The 13,907-nt window shown below is 42.4% G+C and overlaps 3 non-coding genes and 43 pseudogenes across 3 annotated transcripts; all 46 read right to left on the reverse strand.

Annotated features, from left to right (window-relative positions):
* Positions 1-53: 53 nt before the first annotated feature.
* Positions 54-170, reverse strand: LOC128039123 (5S ribosomal RNA; annotated as a pseudogene).
* A 180-nt stretch (positions 171-350) lies between these two features.
* LOC128039124 (5S ribosomal RNA) lies at positions 351-467 on the reverse strand (annotated as a pseudogene).
* Positions 468-643: 176 nt separating this feature from the next.
* On the reverse strand, positions 644-761 carry LOC128039075 (5S ribosomal RNA; annotated as a pseudogene).
* A 179-nt stretch (positions 762-940) lies between these two features.
* On the reverse strand, positions 941-1,059 carry LOC128039038 (5S ribosomal RNA; annotated as a pseudogene).
* A 181-nt stretch (positions 1,060-1,240) lies between these two features.
* On the reverse strand, positions 1,241-1,358 carry LOC128039183 (5S ribosomal RNA; annotated as a pseudogene).
* Positions 1,359-1,539: 181 nt separating this feature from the next.
* LOC128039191 (5S ribosomal RNA) lies at positions 1,540-1,657 on the reverse strand (annotated as a pseudogene).
* A 180-nt stretch (positions 1,658-1,837) lies between these two features.
* LOC128039058 (5S ribosomal RNA) lies at positions 1,838-1,954 on the reverse strand (annotated as a pseudogene).
* Positions 1,955-2,134: 180 nt separating this feature from the next.
* Positions 2,135-2,251, reverse strand: LOC128039059 (5S ribosomal RNA; annotated as a pseudogene).
* A 179-nt stretch (positions 2,252-2,430) lies between these two features.
* On the reverse strand, positions 2,431-2,546 carry LOC128039157 (5S ribosomal RNA; annotated as a pseudogene).
* Positions 2,547-2,725: 179 nt separating this feature from the next.
* LOC128039184 (5S ribosomal RNA) lies at positions 2,726-2,843 on the reverse strand (annotated as a pseudogene).
* Positions 2,844-3,025: 182 nt separating this feature from the next.
* LOC128039195 (5S ribosomal RNA) lies at positions 3,026-3,143 on the reverse strand (annotated as a pseudogene).
* A 180-nt stretch (positions 3,144-3,323) lies between these two features.
* On the reverse strand, positions 3,324-3,440 carry LOC128039060 (5S ribosomal RNA; annotated as a pseudogene).
* Positions 3,441-3,619: 179 nt separating this feature from the next.
* LOC128039185 (5S ribosomal RNA) lies at positions 3,620-3,737 on the reverse strand (annotated as a pseudogene).
* Positions 3,738-3,916: 179 nt separating this feature from the next.
* LOC128039102 (5S ribosomal RNA) lies at positions 3,917-4,034 on the reverse strand (annotated as a pseudogene).
* Positions 4,035-4,214: 180 nt separating this feature from the next.
* On the reverse strand, positions 4,215-4,332 carry LOC128039087 (5S ribosomal RNA; annotated as a pseudogene).
* A 180-nt stretch (positions 4,333-4,512) lies between these two features.
* Positions 4,513-4,629, reverse strand: LOC128039061 (5S ribosomal RNA; annotated as a pseudogene).
* Positions 4,630-4,809: 180 nt separating this feature from the next.
* On the reverse strand, positions 4,810-4,927 carry LOC128039186 (5S ribosomal RNA; annotated as a pseudogene).
* Positions 4,928-5,107: 180 nt separating this feature from the next.
* LOC128039152 (5S ribosomal RNA) lies at positions 5,108-5,226 on the reverse strand (annotated as a pseudogene).
* A 179-nt stretch (positions 5,227-5,405) lies between these two features.
* Positions 5,406-5,524, reverse strand: LOC128039039 (5S ribosomal RNA; annotated as a pseudogene).
* Positions 5,525-5,703: 179 nt separating this feature from the next.
* On the reverse strand, positions 5,704-5,820 carry LOC128039091 (5S ribosomal RNA; annotated as a pseudogene).
* A 181-nt stretch (positions 5,821-6,001) lies between these two features.
* LOC128039145 (5S ribosomal RNA) lies at positions 6,002-6,121 on the reverse strand (annotated as a pseudogene).
* Positions 6,122-6,301: 180 nt separating this feature from the next.
* Positions 6,302-6,420, reverse strand: LOC128039063 (5S ribosomal RNA; annotated as a pseudogene).
* A 179-nt stretch (positions 6,421-6,599) lies between these two features.
* Positions 6,600-6,719, reverse strand: LOC128039043 (5S ribosomal RNA; annotated as a pseudogene).
* A 181-nt stretch (positions 6,720-6,900) lies between these two features.
* LOC128039100 (5S ribosomal RNA) lies at positions 6,901-7,019 on the reverse strand (annotated as a pseudogene).
* A 179-nt stretch (positions 7,020-7,198) lies between these two features.
* Positions 7,199-7,316, reverse strand: LOC128039076 (5S ribosomal RNA; annotated as a pseudogene).
* A 180-nt stretch (positions 7,317-7,496) lies between these two features.
* Positions 7,497-7,613, reverse strand: LOC128039092 (5S ribosomal RNA; annotated as a pseudogene).
* Positions 7,614-7,793: 180 nt separating this feature from the next.
* Positions 7,794-7,911, reverse strand: LOC128039162 (5S ribosomal RNA; annotated as a pseudogene).
* Positions 7,912-8,089: 178 nt separating this feature from the next.
* Positions 8,090-8,207, reverse strand: LOC128039187 (5S ribosomal RNA; annotated as a pseudogene).
* A 180-nt stretch (positions 8,208-8,387) lies between these two features.
* On the reverse strand, positions 8,388-8,505 carry LOC128039189 (5S ribosomal RNA; annotated as a pseudogene).
* Positions 8,506-8,685: 180 nt separating this feature from the next.
* On the reverse strand, positions 8,686-8,803 carry LOC128039193 (5S ribosomal RNA; annotated as a pseudogene).
* Positions 8,804-8,984: 181 nt separating this feature from the next.
* On the reverse strand, positions 8,985-9,103 carry LOC128039040 (5S ribosomal RNA; annotated as a pseudogene).
* Positions 9,104-9,282: 179 nt separating this feature from the next.
* LOC128039093 (5S ribosomal RNA) lies at positions 9,283-9,399 on the reverse strand (annotated as a pseudogene).
* A 179-nt stretch (positions 9,400-9,578) lies between these two features.
* LOC128039081 (5S ribosomal RNA) lies at positions 9,579-9,695 on the reverse strand (annotated as a pseudogene).
* A 179-nt stretch (positions 9,696-9,874) lies between these two features.
* On the reverse strand, positions 9,875-9,993 carry LOC128039101 (5S ribosomal RNA; annotated as a pseudogene).
* Positions 9,994-10,175: 182 nt separating this feature from the next.
* LOC128039083 (5S ribosomal RNA) lies at positions 10,176-10,293 on the reverse strand (annotated as a pseudogene).
* A 180-nt stretch (positions 10,294-10,473) lies between these two features.
* Positions 10,474-10,590, reverse strand: LOC128039168 (5S ribosomal RNA; annotated as a pseudogene).
* Positions 10,591-10,770: 180 nt separating this feature from the next.
* LOC128039077 (5S ribosomal RNA) lies at positions 10,771-10,888 on the reverse strand (annotated as a pseudogene).
* Positions 10,889-11,068: 180 nt separating this feature from the next.
* Positions 11,069-11,188, reverse strand: LOC128039147 (5S ribosomal RNA; annotated as a pseudogene).
* Positions 11,189-11,368: 180 nt separating this feature from the next.
* Positions 11,369-11,488, reverse strand: LOC128039177 (5S ribosomal RNA). The gene has a single exon (XR_008193698.1). It is a non-coding gene; the product is annotated as a 5S ribosomal RNA (ribosomal RNA).
* Positions 11,489-11,668: 180 nt separating this feature from the next.
* On the reverse strand, positions 11,669-11,787 carry LOC128039035 (5S ribosomal RNA). Its single transcript, XR_008193696.1, has one exon. It is a non-coding gene; the product is annotated as a 5S ribosomal RNA (ribosomal RNA).
* A 181-nt stretch (positions 11,788-11,968) lies between these two features.
* LOC128039074 (5S ribosomal RNA) lies at positions 11,969-12,089 on the reverse strand (annotated as a pseudogene).
* A 180-nt stretch (positions 12,090-12,269) lies between these two features.
* LOC128039085 (5S ribosomal RNA) lies at positions 12,270-12,386 on the reverse strand (annotated as a pseudogene).
* A 180-nt stretch (positions 12,387-12,566) lies between these two features.
* Positions 12,567-12,681, reverse strand: LOC128039155 (5S ribosomal RNA; annotated as a pseudogene).
* A 476-nt stretch (positions 12,682-13,157) lies between these two features.
* LOC128039150 (5S ribosomal RNA) lies at positions 13,158-13,276 on the reverse strand (annotated as a pseudogene).
* Positions 13,277-13,453: 177 nt separating this feature from the next.
* On the reverse strand, positions 13,454-13,572 carry LOC128039188 (5S ribosomal RNA). Its single transcript, XR_008193699.1, has one exon. It is a non-coding gene; the product is annotated as a 5S ribosomal RNA (ribosomal RNA).
* A 180-nt stretch (positions 13,573-13,752) lies between these two features.
* LOC128039190 (5S ribosomal RNA) lies at positions 13,753-13,870 on the reverse strand (annotated as a pseudogene).
* Positions 13,871-13,907: the final 37 nt, after the last annotated feature.

Raw genomic sequence — 13,907 nt, forward strand, 5'->3', positions numbered from 1 at the left:
TACACCACGTCGAGAAAATGCAACTAAAAAAACATTATATGAAATAAAATGGGAGGGTGCAACACGAGGACTTCGGAGGTCACCCATCCTAGTACTACTCTCGCCCAAGCACGCTTAGCTGCGGAGTTACGATGGGATCCGGTGCATTAGTCTTTGGTATGATCGCACCGTCAACTCTTGCGCAATCTATTCATATAAAGGCTGCCCTTATCATACTTGCGCCTCGAATTTAAATGCAAATTCGACCAAATATCGTTTCAAATTGTTTATTTCACAAAGCGAAAATAACGAATGAGTTACACCACGTCGAGAAAATGCAACTAAAAAAACATTATATGAAATAAAATGGGAGGGTGCAACACGAGGACTTCGGAGGTCACCCATCCTAGTACTACTCTCGCCCAAGCACGCTTAGCTGCGGAGTTACGATGGGATCCGGTGCATTAGTCTTTGGTATGATCGCACCGTCAACTCTTGCAATCTATTCATATAAAGGCGCCCTTATCGCGATTCGCCTCGAATTTAAATGCAAATTCGACCAAATATCGTTTCAAATTGTTTATTTCACAAAGCGCAAATAACGAATGAGTTACACCACGTCGAGAAAATGCAACTAAAAAAACATTATATGAAATAAAATGGGAGGGTGCAACACGAGGACTTCCGGAGGTCACCCATCCTAGTACTACTCTCGCCCAAGCACGCTTAGCTGCGGAGTTACGATGGGATCCGGTGCATTAGTCTTTGGTATGATCGCACCGTCAACTCTTGCGCAATCTATTCATATAAAGGCGCCCTTATCGCGATTCGCCTCGAATTTAAATGCAAATTCGACCAAATATCGTTTCAAATTGTTTATTTCACAAAAGCGAAAATAACGAATGAGTTACACCACGTCGAGAAAATGCAACTAAAAAAACATTATATGAAATAAAATGGGAGGGTGCAACACGAGGACTTCGAGGAGGTCACCCATCCTAGTACTACTCTCGCCCAAGCACGCTTAGCTGCGGAGTTACGATGGGATCCGGTGCATTAGTCTTTGGTATGATCGCACCGTCAACTCTTGCATAATCTATTCATATAAAGGCTGCCCCTTATCGCGATTCGCCTCGAATTTAAATGCAAATTCGACCAAATATCGTTTCAAATTGTTTATTTCACAAAAGCGAAAATAACGAATGAGTTACACCACGTCGAGAAAATGCAACTAAAAAAACATTATATGAAATAAAATGGGAGGGTGCAACACGAGGACTTCCGGAGGTCACCCATCCTAGTACTACTCTCGCCCAAGCACGCTTAGCTGCGGAGTTACGATGGGATCCGGTGCATTAGTCTTTGGTATGATCGCACCCGTCAACTCTTGCGCAATCTATTCATATAAAGGCTGCCCTTATCGCGATTGCGCCTCGAATTTAAATGCAAATTCGACCAAATATCGTTTCAAATTGTTTATTTCACAAAGCGCAAATAACGAATGAGTTACACCACGTCGAGAAAATGCAACTAAAAAAACATTATATGAAATAAAATGGGAGGGTGCAACACGAGGACTTCCGGAGGTCACCCATCCTAGTACTACTCTCGCCCAAACACGCTTAGCTGCGGAGTTACGATGGGATCCGGTGCATTAGTCTTTGGTATGATCGCACCGTCAACTCTTGCGCAATCTATTCATATAAAGGCTGCCCTTATCGCGATTGCGCCTCGAATTTAAATGCAAATTCGACCAAATATCGTTTCAAATTGTTTATTTCACAAAAGCAAAATAACGAATGAGTTACACCACGTCGAGAAAATGCAACTAAAAAAACATTATATGAAATAAAATGGGAGGGTGCAACACGAGGACTTCGGAGGTCACCCATCCTAGTACTACTCTCGCCCAAGCACGCTTAGCTGCGGAGTTACGATGGGATCCGGTGCATTAGTCTTTGGTATGATCGCACCCGTCAACTCTTGCGCAATCTATTCATATAAAGGTGCCCTTATCGCGATTCGCCTCGAATTTAAATGCAAATTCGACCAAATATCGTTTCAAATTGTTTATTTCACAAAAGCGCAAATAACGAATGAGTTACACCACGTCGAGAAAATGCAACTAAAAAAACATTATATGAAATAAAATGGGAGGGTGCAACACGAGGACTTCGGAGGTCACCCATCCTAGTACTACTCTCGCCCAAGCACGCTTAGCTGCGGAGTTACGATGGGATCCGGTGCATTAGTCTTTGGTATGATCGCACCCGTCAACTCTTGCGCAATCTATTCATATAAAGGCTGCCCTTATCGCTTTCGCCTCGAATTTAAATGCAAATTCGACCAAATATCGTTTCAAATTGTTTATTTCACAAAGCGCAAATAACGAATGAGTTACACCACGTCGAGAAAATGCAACTAAAAAAACATTATATGAAATAAAATGGGAGGGTGCAACACGAGGACTTCGGAGGTCACCATCCTAGTACTACTCTCGCCCAAGCACGCTTAGCTGCGGAGTTACGATGGGATCCGGTGCATTAGTCTTTGGTATGATCGCACCGTCAACTCTTGCATAATCTATTCATATAAAGGCTGCCCTTATCGCGATTCGCCTCGAATTTAAATGCAAATTCGACCAAATATCGTTTCAAATTGTTTATTTCACAAAGCATAAATAACGAATGAGTTACACCACGTCGAGAAAATGCAACTAAAAAAACATTATATGAAATAAAATGGGAGGGTGCAACACGAGGACTTCCGGAGGTCACCCATCCTAGTACTACTCTCGCCCAAGCACGCTTAGCTGCGGAGTTACGATGGGATCCGGTGCATTAGTCTTTGGTATGATCGCACCCGTCAACTCTTGCGCAATCTATTCATATAAAGGCTGCCCTTATCGCGATTGCGCCTCGAATTTAAATGCAAATTCGACCAAATATCGTTTCAAATTGTTTATTTCACAAAAGCGAAAATAACGAATGAGTTACACCACGTCGAGAAAATGCAACTAAAAAAACATTATATGAAATAAAATGGGAGGGTGCAACACGAGGACTTCGAGAGGTCACCCATCCTAGTACTACTCTCGCCCAAGCACGCTTAGCTGCGGAGTTACGATGGGATCCGGTGCATTAGTCTTTGGTATGATCGCACCCGTCAACTCTTGCGCAATCTATTCATATAAAGGCTGCCCTTATCGCGATTCGCCTCGAATTTAAATGCAAATTCGACCAAATATCGTTTCAAATTGTTTATTTCACAAAGCATAAATAACGAATGAGTTACACCACGTCGAGAAAATGCAACTAAAAAAACATTATATGAAATAAAATGGGAGGGTGCAACACGAGGACTTCGGAGGTCACCCATCCTAGTACTACTCTCGCCCAAGCACGCTTAGCTGCGGAGTTACGATGGGATCCGGTGCATTAGTCTTTGGTATGATCGCACCCGTCAACTCTTGCATAATCTATTCATATAAAGGCTGCCCTTATCGCGATTCGCCTCGAATTTAAATGCAAATTCGACCAAATATCGTTTCAAATTGTTTATTTCACAAAGCGCAAATAACGAATGAGTTACACCACGTCGAGAAAATGCAACTAAAAAACATTATATGAAATAAAATGGGAGGGTGCAACACGAGGACTTCCGGAGGTCACCCATCCTAGTACTACTCTCGCCCAAGCACGCTTAGCTGCGGAGTTACGATGGGATCCGGTGCATTAGTCTTTGGTATGATCGCACCCGTCAACTCTTGCGCAATCTATTCATATAAAGGTGCCCTTATCGCGATTCGCCTCGAATTTAAATGCAAATTCGACCAAATATCGTTTCAAATTGTTTATTTCACAAAGCGCAAATAACGAATGAGTTACACCACGTCGAGAAAATGCAACTAAAAAAACATTATATGAAATAAAATGGGAGGGTGCAACACGAGGACTTCCAGGAGGTCACCATCCTAGTACTACTCTCGCCCAAGCACGCTTAGCTGCGGAGTTACGATGGGATCCGGTGCATTAGTCTTTGGTATGATCGCACCGTCAACTCTTGCGCAATCTATTCATATAAAGGCTGCCCTTATCGCGATTCGCCTCGAATTTAAATGCAAATTCGACCAAATATCGTTTCAAATTGTTTATTTCACAAAAGCGAAAATAACGAATGAGTTACACCACGTCGAGAAAATGCAACTAAAAAAACATTATATGAAATAAAATGGGAGGGTGCAACACGAGGACTTCAGGAGGTCACCCATCCTAGTACTACTCTCGCCCAAGCACGCTTAGCTGCGGAGTTACGATGGGATCCGGTGCATTAGTCTTTGGTATGATCGCACCGTCAACTCTTGCATAATCTATTCATATAAAGGCTGCCCTTATCGCGATTCGCCTCGAATTTAAATGCAAATTCGACCAAATATCGTTTCAAATTGTTTATTTCACAAAAGCGAAAATAACGAATGAGTTACACCACGTCGAGAAAATGCAACTAAAAAAACATTATATGAAATAAAATGGGAGGGTGCAACACGAGGACTTCGGAGGTCACCCATCCTAGTACTACTCTCGCCCAAGCACGCTTAGCTGCGGAGTTACGATGGGATCCGGTGCATTAGTCTTTGGTATGATCGCACCCGTCAACTCTTGCGCAATCTATTCATATAAAAGCTGCCCTTATCGCGATTCGCCTCGAATTTAAATGCAAATTCGACCAAATATCGTTTCAAATTGTTTATTTCACAAAGCGCAAATAACGAATGAGTTACACCACGTCGAGAAAATGCAACTAAAAAAACATTATATGAAATAAAATGGGAGGGTGCAACACGAGGACTTCCGGAGGTCACCCATCCTAGTACTACTCTCGCCCAAGCACGCTTAGCTGCGGAGTTACGATGGGATCCGGTGCATTAGTCTTTGGTATGATCGCACCCGTCAACTCTTGCGCAATCTATTCATATAAAGGCTGCCCTTATCGCGATTCGCCTCGAATTTAAATGCAAATTCGACCAAATATCGTTTCAAATTGTTTATTTCACAAAGCGCAAATAACGAATGAGTTACACCACGTCGAGAAAATGCAACTAAAAAAACATTATATGAAATAAAATGGGAGGGTGCAACACGAGGACTTCGAGGAGGTCACCCATCCTAGTACTACTCTCGCCCAAGCACGCTTAGCTGCGGAGTTACGATGGGATCCGGTGCATTAGTCTTTGGTATGATCGCACCCGTCAACTCTTGCATAATCTATTCATATAAAGGCTGCCCTTATCGCGATTCGCCTCGAATTTAAATGCAAATTCGACCAAATATCGTTTCAAATTGTTTATTTCACAAAGCAAAATAACGAATGAGTTACACCACGTCGAGAAAATGCAACTAAAAAAACATTATATGAAATAAAATGGGAGGGTGCAACACGAGGACTTCGAGGAGGTCACCCATCCTAGTACTACTCTCGCCCAAGCACGCTTAGCTGCGGAGTTACGATGGGATCCGGTGCATTAGTCTTTGGTATGATCGCACCGTCAACTCTTGCGCAATCTATTCATATAAAGGCTGCCCTTATCGCGATTCGCCTCGAATTTAAATGCAAATTCGACCAAATATCGTTTCAAATTGTTTATTTCACAAAGCGCAAATAACGAATGAGTTACACCACGTCGAGAAAATGCAACTAAAAAAACATTATATGAAATAAAATGGGAGGGTGCAACACGAGGACTTCCGGAGGTCACCATCCTAGTACTACTCTCGCCCAAGCACGCTTAGCTGCGGAGTTACGATGGGATCCGGTGCATTAGTCTTTGGTATGATCGCACCCGTCAACTCTTGCGCAATCTATTCATATAAAGGCTGCCCTTATCGCGATTCGCCTCGAATTTAAATGCAAATTCGACCAAATATCGTTTCAAATTGTTTATTTCACAAAAGCATAAATAACGAATGAGTTACACCACGTCGAGAAAATGCAACTAAAAAAACATTATATGAAATAAAATGGGAGGGTGCAACACGAGGACTTCGAGGAGGTCACCCATCCTAGTACTACTCTCGCCCAAGCACGCTTAAGCTGCGGAGTTACGATGGGATCCGGTGCATTAGTCTTTGGTATGATCGCACCGTCAACTCTTGCGCAATCTATTCATATAAAGGCTGCCCTTATCGCGATTCGCCTCGAATTTAAATGCAAATTCGACCAAATATCGTTTCAAATTGTTTATTTCACAAAAGCGCAAATAACGAATGAGTTACACCACGTCGAGAAAATGCAACTAAAAAAACATTATATGAAATAAAATGGGAGGGTGCAACACGAGGACTTCCAGGAGGTCACCCATCCTAGTACTACTCTCGCCCAAGCACGCTTAGCTGCGGAGTTACGATGGGATCCGGTGCATTAGTCTTTGGTATGATCGCACCCGTCAACTCTTGCGCAATCTATTCATATAAAGGCTGCCCTTATCGCGATTCGCCTCGAATTTAAATGCAAATTCGACCAAATATCGTTTCAAATTGTTTATTTCACAAAGCATAAATAACGAATGAGTTACACCACGTCGAGAAAATGCAACTAAAAAACATTATATGAAATAAAATGGGAGGGTGCAACACGAGGACTTCCAGGAGGTCACCCATCCTAGTACTACTCTCGCCCAAGCACGCTTAAGCTGCGGAGTTACGATGGGATCCGGTGCATTAGTCTTTGGTATGATCGCACCCGTCAACTCTTGCGCAATCTATTCATATAAAGGCTGCCCTTATCGCGATTGCGCCTCGAATTTAAATGCAAATTCGACCAAATATCGTTTCAAATTGTTTATTTCACAAAGCATAAATAACGAATGAGTTACACCACGTCGAGAAAATGCAACTAAAAAAACATTATATGAAATAAAATGGGAGGGTGCAACACGAGGACTTCCGGAGGTCACCCATCCTAGTACTACTCTCGCCCAAGCACGCTTAAGCTGCGGAGTTACGATGGGATCCGGTGCATTAGTCTTTGGTATGATCGCACCCGTCAACTCTTGCGCAATCTATTCATATAAAGGCGCCCTTATCGCGATTTCGCCTCGAATTTAAATGCAAATTCGACCAAATATCGTTTCAAATTGTTTATTTCACAAAGCGAAAATAACGAATGAGTTACACCACGTCGAGAAAATGCAACTAAAAAACATTATATGAAATAAAATGGGAGGGTGCAACACGAGGACTTCCGGAGGTCACCCATCCTAGTACTACTCTCGCCCAAGCACGCTTAGCTGCGGAGTTACGATGGGATCCGGTGCATTAGTCTTTGGTATGATCGCACCGTCAACTCTTGCGCAATCTATTCATATAAAGGCTGCCCTTATCGCGATTGCGCCTCGAATTTAAATGCAAATTCGACCAAATATCGTTTCAAATTGTTTATTTCACAAAGCGAAAATAACGAATGAGTTACACCACGTCGAGAAAATGCAACTAAAAAAACATTATATGAAATAAAATGGGAGGGTGCAACACGAGGACTTCCGGAGGTCACCATCCTAGTACTACTCTCGCCCAAGCACGCTTAGCTGCGGAGTTACGATGGGATCCGGTGCATTAGTCTTTGGTATGATCGCACCCGTCAACTCTTGCATAATCTATTCATATAAAGGCTGCCCTTATCGCGATTCGCCTCGAATTTAAATGCAAATTCGACCAAATATCGTTTCAAATTGTTTATTTCACAAAAGCAAAATAACGAATGAGTTACACCACGTCGAGAAAATGCAACTAAAAAAACATTATATGAAATAAAATGGGAGGGTGCAACACGAGGACTTCGGAGGTCACCCATCCTAGTACTACTCTCGCCCAAGCACGCTTAAGCTGCGGAGTTACGATGGGATCCGGTGCATTAGTCTTTGGTATGATCGCACCGTCAACTCTTGCGCAATCTATTCATATAAAGGCTGCCCCTTATGATTGCGCCTCGAATTTAAATGCAAATTCGACCAAATATCGTTTCAAATTGTTTATTTCACAAAAGCGCAAATAACGAATGAGTTACACCACGTCGAGAAAATGCAACTAAAAAACATTATATGAAATAAAATGGGAGGGTGCAACACGAGGACTTCCGGAGGTCACCCATCCTAGTACTACTCTCGCCCAAGCACGCTTAGCTGCGGAGTTACGATGGGATCCGGTGCATTAGTCTTTGGTATGATCGCACCCGTCAACTCTTGCGCAATCTATTCATATAAAGGCTGCCCTTATCGCGATTGCGCCTCGAATTTAAATGCAAATTCGACCAAATATCGTTTCAAATTGTTTATTTCACAAAGCGAAAATAACGAATGAGTTACACCACGTCGAGAAAATGCAACTAAAAAACATTATATGAAATAAAATGGGAGGGTGCAACACGAGGACTTCCGGAGGTCACCCATCCTAGTACTACTCTCGCCCAAGCACGCTTAGCTGCGGAGTTACGATGGGATCCGGTGCATTAGTCTTTGGTATGATCGCACCCGTCAACTCTTGCGCAATCTATTCATATAAAGGCTGCCCTTATCGCGATTGCGCCTCGAATTTAAATGCAAATTCGACCAAATATCGTTTCAAATTGTTTATTTCACAAAGCAAAATAACGAATGAGTTACACCACGTCGAGAAAATGCAACTAAAAAAACATTATATGAAATAAAATGGGAGGGTGCAACACGAGGACTTCAGGAGGTCACCCATCCTAGTACTACTCTCGCCCAAGCACGCTTAGCTGCGGAGTTACGATGGGATCCGGTGCATTAGTCTTTGGTATGATCGCACCCGTCAACTCTTGCATAATCTATTCATATAAAGGCTGCCCTTATCGCGATTCGCCTCGAATTTAAATGCAAATTCGACCAAATATCGTTTCAAATTGTTTATTTCACAAAAGCGCAAATAACGAATGAGTTACACCACGTCGAGAAAATGCAACTAAAAAAACATTATATGAAATAAAATGGGAGGGTGCAACACGAGGACTTCGAGGAGGTCACCCATCCTAGTACTACTCTCGCCCAAGCACGCTTAGCTGCGGAGTTACGATGGGATCCGGTGCATTAGTCTTTGGTATGATCGCACCGTCAACTCTTGCATAATCTATTCATATAAAGGCTGCCCTTATCGCGATTCGCCTCGAATTTAAATGCAAATTCGACCAAATATCGTTTCAAATTGTTTATTTCACAAAGCGCAAATAACGAATGAGTTACACCACGTCGAGAAAATGCAACTAAAAAAACATTATATGAAATAAAATGGGAGGGTGCAACACGAGGACTTCCGGAGGTCACCATCCTAGTACTACTCTCGCCCAAGCACGCTTAGCTGCGGAGTTACGATGGGATCCGGTGCATTAGTCTTTGGTATGATCGCACCCGTCAACTCTTGCATAATCTATTCATATAAAGCTGCCCTTATCGCGATTCGCCTCGAATTTAAATGCAAATTCGACCAAATATCGTTTCAAATTGTTTATTTCACAAAAGCAAAATAACGAATGAGTTACACCACGTCGAGAAAATGCAACTAAAAAAACATTATATGAAATAAAATGGGAGGGTGCAACACGAGGACTTCGGAGGTCACCCATCCTAGTACTACTCTCGCCCAAACACGCTTAGCTGCGGAGTTACGATGGGATCCGGTGCATTAGTCTTTGGTATGATCGCACCGTCAACTCTTGCGCAATCTATTCATATAAAGGCTGCCCTTATCGCGATTCGCCTCGAATTTAAATGCAAATTCGACCAAATATCGTTTCAAATTGTTTATTTCACAAAAGCGAAAATAACGAATGAGTTACACCACGTCGAGAAAATGCAACTAAAAAACATTATATGAAATAAAATGGGAGGGTGCAACACGAGGACTTCCGGAGGTCACCCATCCTAGTACTACTCTCGCCCAAGCACGCTTAAGCTGCGGAGTTACGATGGGATCCGGTGCATTAGTCTTTGGTATGATCGCACCCGTCAACTCTTGCGCAATCTATTCATATAAAGGCTGCCCTTATATCATGATTCGCCTCGAATTTAAATGCAAATTCGACCAAATATCGTTTCAAATTGTTTATTTCACAAAAGCATAAATAACGAATGAGTTACACCACGTCGAGAAAATGCAACTAAAAAACATTATATGAAATAAAATGGGAGGGTGCAACACGAGGACTTCCGGAGGTCACCCATCCTAGTACTACTCTCGCCCAAGCACGCTTAGCTGCGGAGTTACGATGGGATCCGGTGCATTAGTCTTTGGTATGATCACACCGTCAACTCTTGCATAATCTATTCATATAAAGGCTGCCCTTATCGCGATTGCGCCTCGAATTTAAATGCAAATTCGACCAAATATCGTTTCAAATTGTTTATTTCACAAAAGCAAAATAACGAATGAGTTACACCACGTCGAGAAAATGCAACTAAAAAAACATTATATGAAATAAAATGGGAGGGTGCAACACGAGGACTTCGGAGGTCACCATCCTAGTACTACTCTCGCCCAAGCACGCTTAAGCTGCGGAGTTACGATGGGATCCGGTGCATTAGTCTTTGGTATGATCGCACCCGTCAACTCTTGCGCAATCTATTCATATAAAGGCTGCCCTTATCGCGATTCGCCTCGAATTTAAATGCAAATTCGACCAAATATCGTTTCAAATTGTTTATTTCACAAAGCGAAAATAACGAATGAGTTACACCACGTCGAGAAAATGCAACTAAAAAAACATTATATGAAATAAAATGGGAGGGTGCAACACGAGGACTTCCGGAGGTCACCCATCCTAGTACTACTCTCGCCCAAGCACGCTTAGCTGCGGAGTTACGATGGGATCCGGTGCATTAGTCTTTGGTATGATCGCACCGTCAACTCTTGCGCAATCTATTCATATAAAGGCTGCCCTTATCGCGATTCGCCTCGAATTTAAATGCAAATTCGACCAAATATCGTTTCAAATTGTTTATTTCACAAAAGCGAAAATAACGAATGAGTTACACCACGTCGAGAAAATGCAACTAAAAAAACATTATATGAAATAAAATGGGAGGGTGCAACACGAGGACTTCGAGGAGGTCACCCATCCTAGTACTACTCTCGCCCAAGCACGCTTAAGCTGCGGAGTTACGATGGGATCCGGTGCATTAGTCTTTGGTATGATCGCACCGTCAACTCTTGCATAATCTATTCATATAAAAGTGCCCCTTATCGCGATTGCGCCTCGAATTTAAATGCAAATTCGACCAAATATCGTTTCAAATTGTTTATTTCACAAAACGCAAATAACGAATGAGTTACACCACGTCGAGAAAATGCAACTAAAAAAAATTATATGAAATAAAATGGGAGGGGTGCAACACGAGGACTTCCCAGGAGGTCACCCATCCTAGTACTACTCTCGCCCAAGCACGCTTAGCTGCGGAGTTACGATGGGATCCGGTGCATTAGTCTTTGGTATGATCGCACCCGTCAACTCTTGCATAATCTATTCATATAAAGTGCCCTTATCGCGATTCGCCTCGAATTTAAATGCAAATTCGACCAAATATCGTTTCAAATTGTTTATTTCACAAAACGCAAATAACGAATGAGTTACACCACGTCGAGAAAATGCAACTAAAAAAAACATTATATGAAATAAAATGGGAGGGGTGCAACACGAGGACTTCCCAGGAGGTCACCCATCCTAGTACTACTCTCGCCCAAGCACGCTTAGCTGCGGAGTTCTGATGGGATCCGGTGCATTAGTGCTGGTATGATCGCACCCGTCAACTCTTGCGCAATCTATTCATATAAAGGCTGCCCTTATCGCAGTTGCGCCTCGAATTTAAATGCAAATTCGACCAAATATCGTTTCAAATTGTTTATTTCACAAAACGCAAATAACGATTGAGTTACACCACGTCGAGAAAATGCAACTAAAAAAAATTATATGAAATAAAATGGGAGGGGTGCAACACGAGGACTTCCCAGGAGGTCACCCATCCTAGTACTACTCTCGCCCAAGCACGCTTAAGCTGCGGAGTTACGATGGGATCCGGTGCATTAGTCTTTGGTATGATCGCACCCGTCAACTCTTGCGCAATCTATTCATATAAAGGCTGCCCTTATCATGATTCGCCTCGAATTTAAATGCAAATTCGACCAAATATCGTTTCAAATTGTTTATTTCACAAAGCGAAAATAACGAATGAGTTACACCACGTCGAGAAAATGCAACTAAAAAAACATTATATGAAATAAAATGGGAGGGTGCAACACGAGGACTTCCGAGGTCACCCATCCTAGTACTACTCTCGCCCAAACACGCTTAGCTGCGGAGTTACGATGGGATCCGGTGCATTAGTCTTTGGTATGATCGCACCCGTCAACTCTTGCAATCTATTCATATAAAGGCTGCCCTTATCGCGATTGCGCCTCGAATTTAAATGCAAATTCGACCAAATATCGTTTCAAATTATTTATTTCACAAAAGCGAAAATAACGAATGAGTTACACCACGTCGAGAAAATGCAACTAAAAAAACATTATATGAAATAAAATGGGAGGGTGCAACACGAGGACTTCGAGGTCACCCATCCTAGTACTACTCTCGCCCAAGCAGCTTAGCTGCGGAGTTACGATGGGATCCGGTGCATTAGTCTTTGGTATGATCGCACCCGTCAACTCTTGCATAATCTATTCATATAAAGGTGCCCCTTATCGCGATTCGCCTCGAATTTAAATGCAAATTCGACCAAATATCGTTTCAAATTGTTTATTTCACAAGCGAAAATAACGAATGAGTTACACCACGTCGAGAAAATGCAACTAAAAAACATTATATGAAATAAAATGGGAGGGTGCAACACGAGGACTTCAGGAGGTCACCCATCCTAGTACTACTCTCGCTTAAGCAGCTTAAGCTGCGGAGTTACGATGGGATCCGGTGCATTAGTCTTTGGTATGATCGCACCCGTCAACTCTTGCGCAATCTATTCATATAAAGGCGCCCTTATCGCGATTCGCCTCGAATTTAAATGCAAATTCGACCAAATATCGTTTCAAATTATTTATTTCACAAAGCATGAAAATAACGAATGAGTTACACCACGTCGAGAAAATGCAACTAAAAAACATTATATGAAATAAAATGGGAGGGTGCAACACGAGGACTTCCGGAGGTCACCCATCCTAGTACTACTCTCGCCCAAGCACGCTTAAGCTGCGGAGTTACGATGGGATCCGGTGCATTAGTCTTTGGTATGATCGCACCGTCAACTCTTGCAATCTATTCATATAAAAGTGCCCTTATCGCGATTGCGCCTCGAATTTAAATGCAAATTCGACCAAATATCGTTTCAAATTGTTTATTTCACAAAAGCAAAATAACGAATGAGTTACACCACGTCGAGAAAATGCAACTAAAAAAACATTATATGAAATAAAATGGGAGGGTGCAACACGAGGACTTCCAGGAGGTCACCCATCCTAGTACTACTCTCGCCCAAACACGCTTAGCTGCGGAGTTACGATGGGATCCGGTGCATTAGTCTTTGGTATGATCGCACCCGTCAACTCTTGCATAATCTATTCATATAAAGGCTGCCCTTATCGCGATTCGCCTCGAATTTAAATGCAAATTCGACCAAATATCGTTTCAAATTGTTTATTTCACAAAGCGAAAATAACGAATGAGTTACACCACGTCGAGAAAATGCAACTAAAAAAACATTATATGAAATAAAATGGGAGGGTGCAACACGAGGACTTCCGGAGGTCACCCATCCTAGTACTACTCTCGCCCAAGCACGCTTAGCTGCGGAGTTACGATGGGATCCGGTGCATTAGTCTTTGGTATGATCGCACCCGTCAACTCTTGCATAATCTATTCATATAAAGGCTGCC

This window comes from Gossypium raimondii, unplaced genomic scaffold (genome assembly GCF_025698545.1).
Source record: "Gossypium raimondii isolate GPD5lz unplaced genomic scaffold, ASM2569854v1 Contig00333, whole genome shotgun sequence".
Taxonomy (NCBI): Eukaryota; Viridiplantae; Streptophyta; class Magnoliopsida; order Malvales; family Malvaceae; genus Gossypium; species Gossypium raimondii.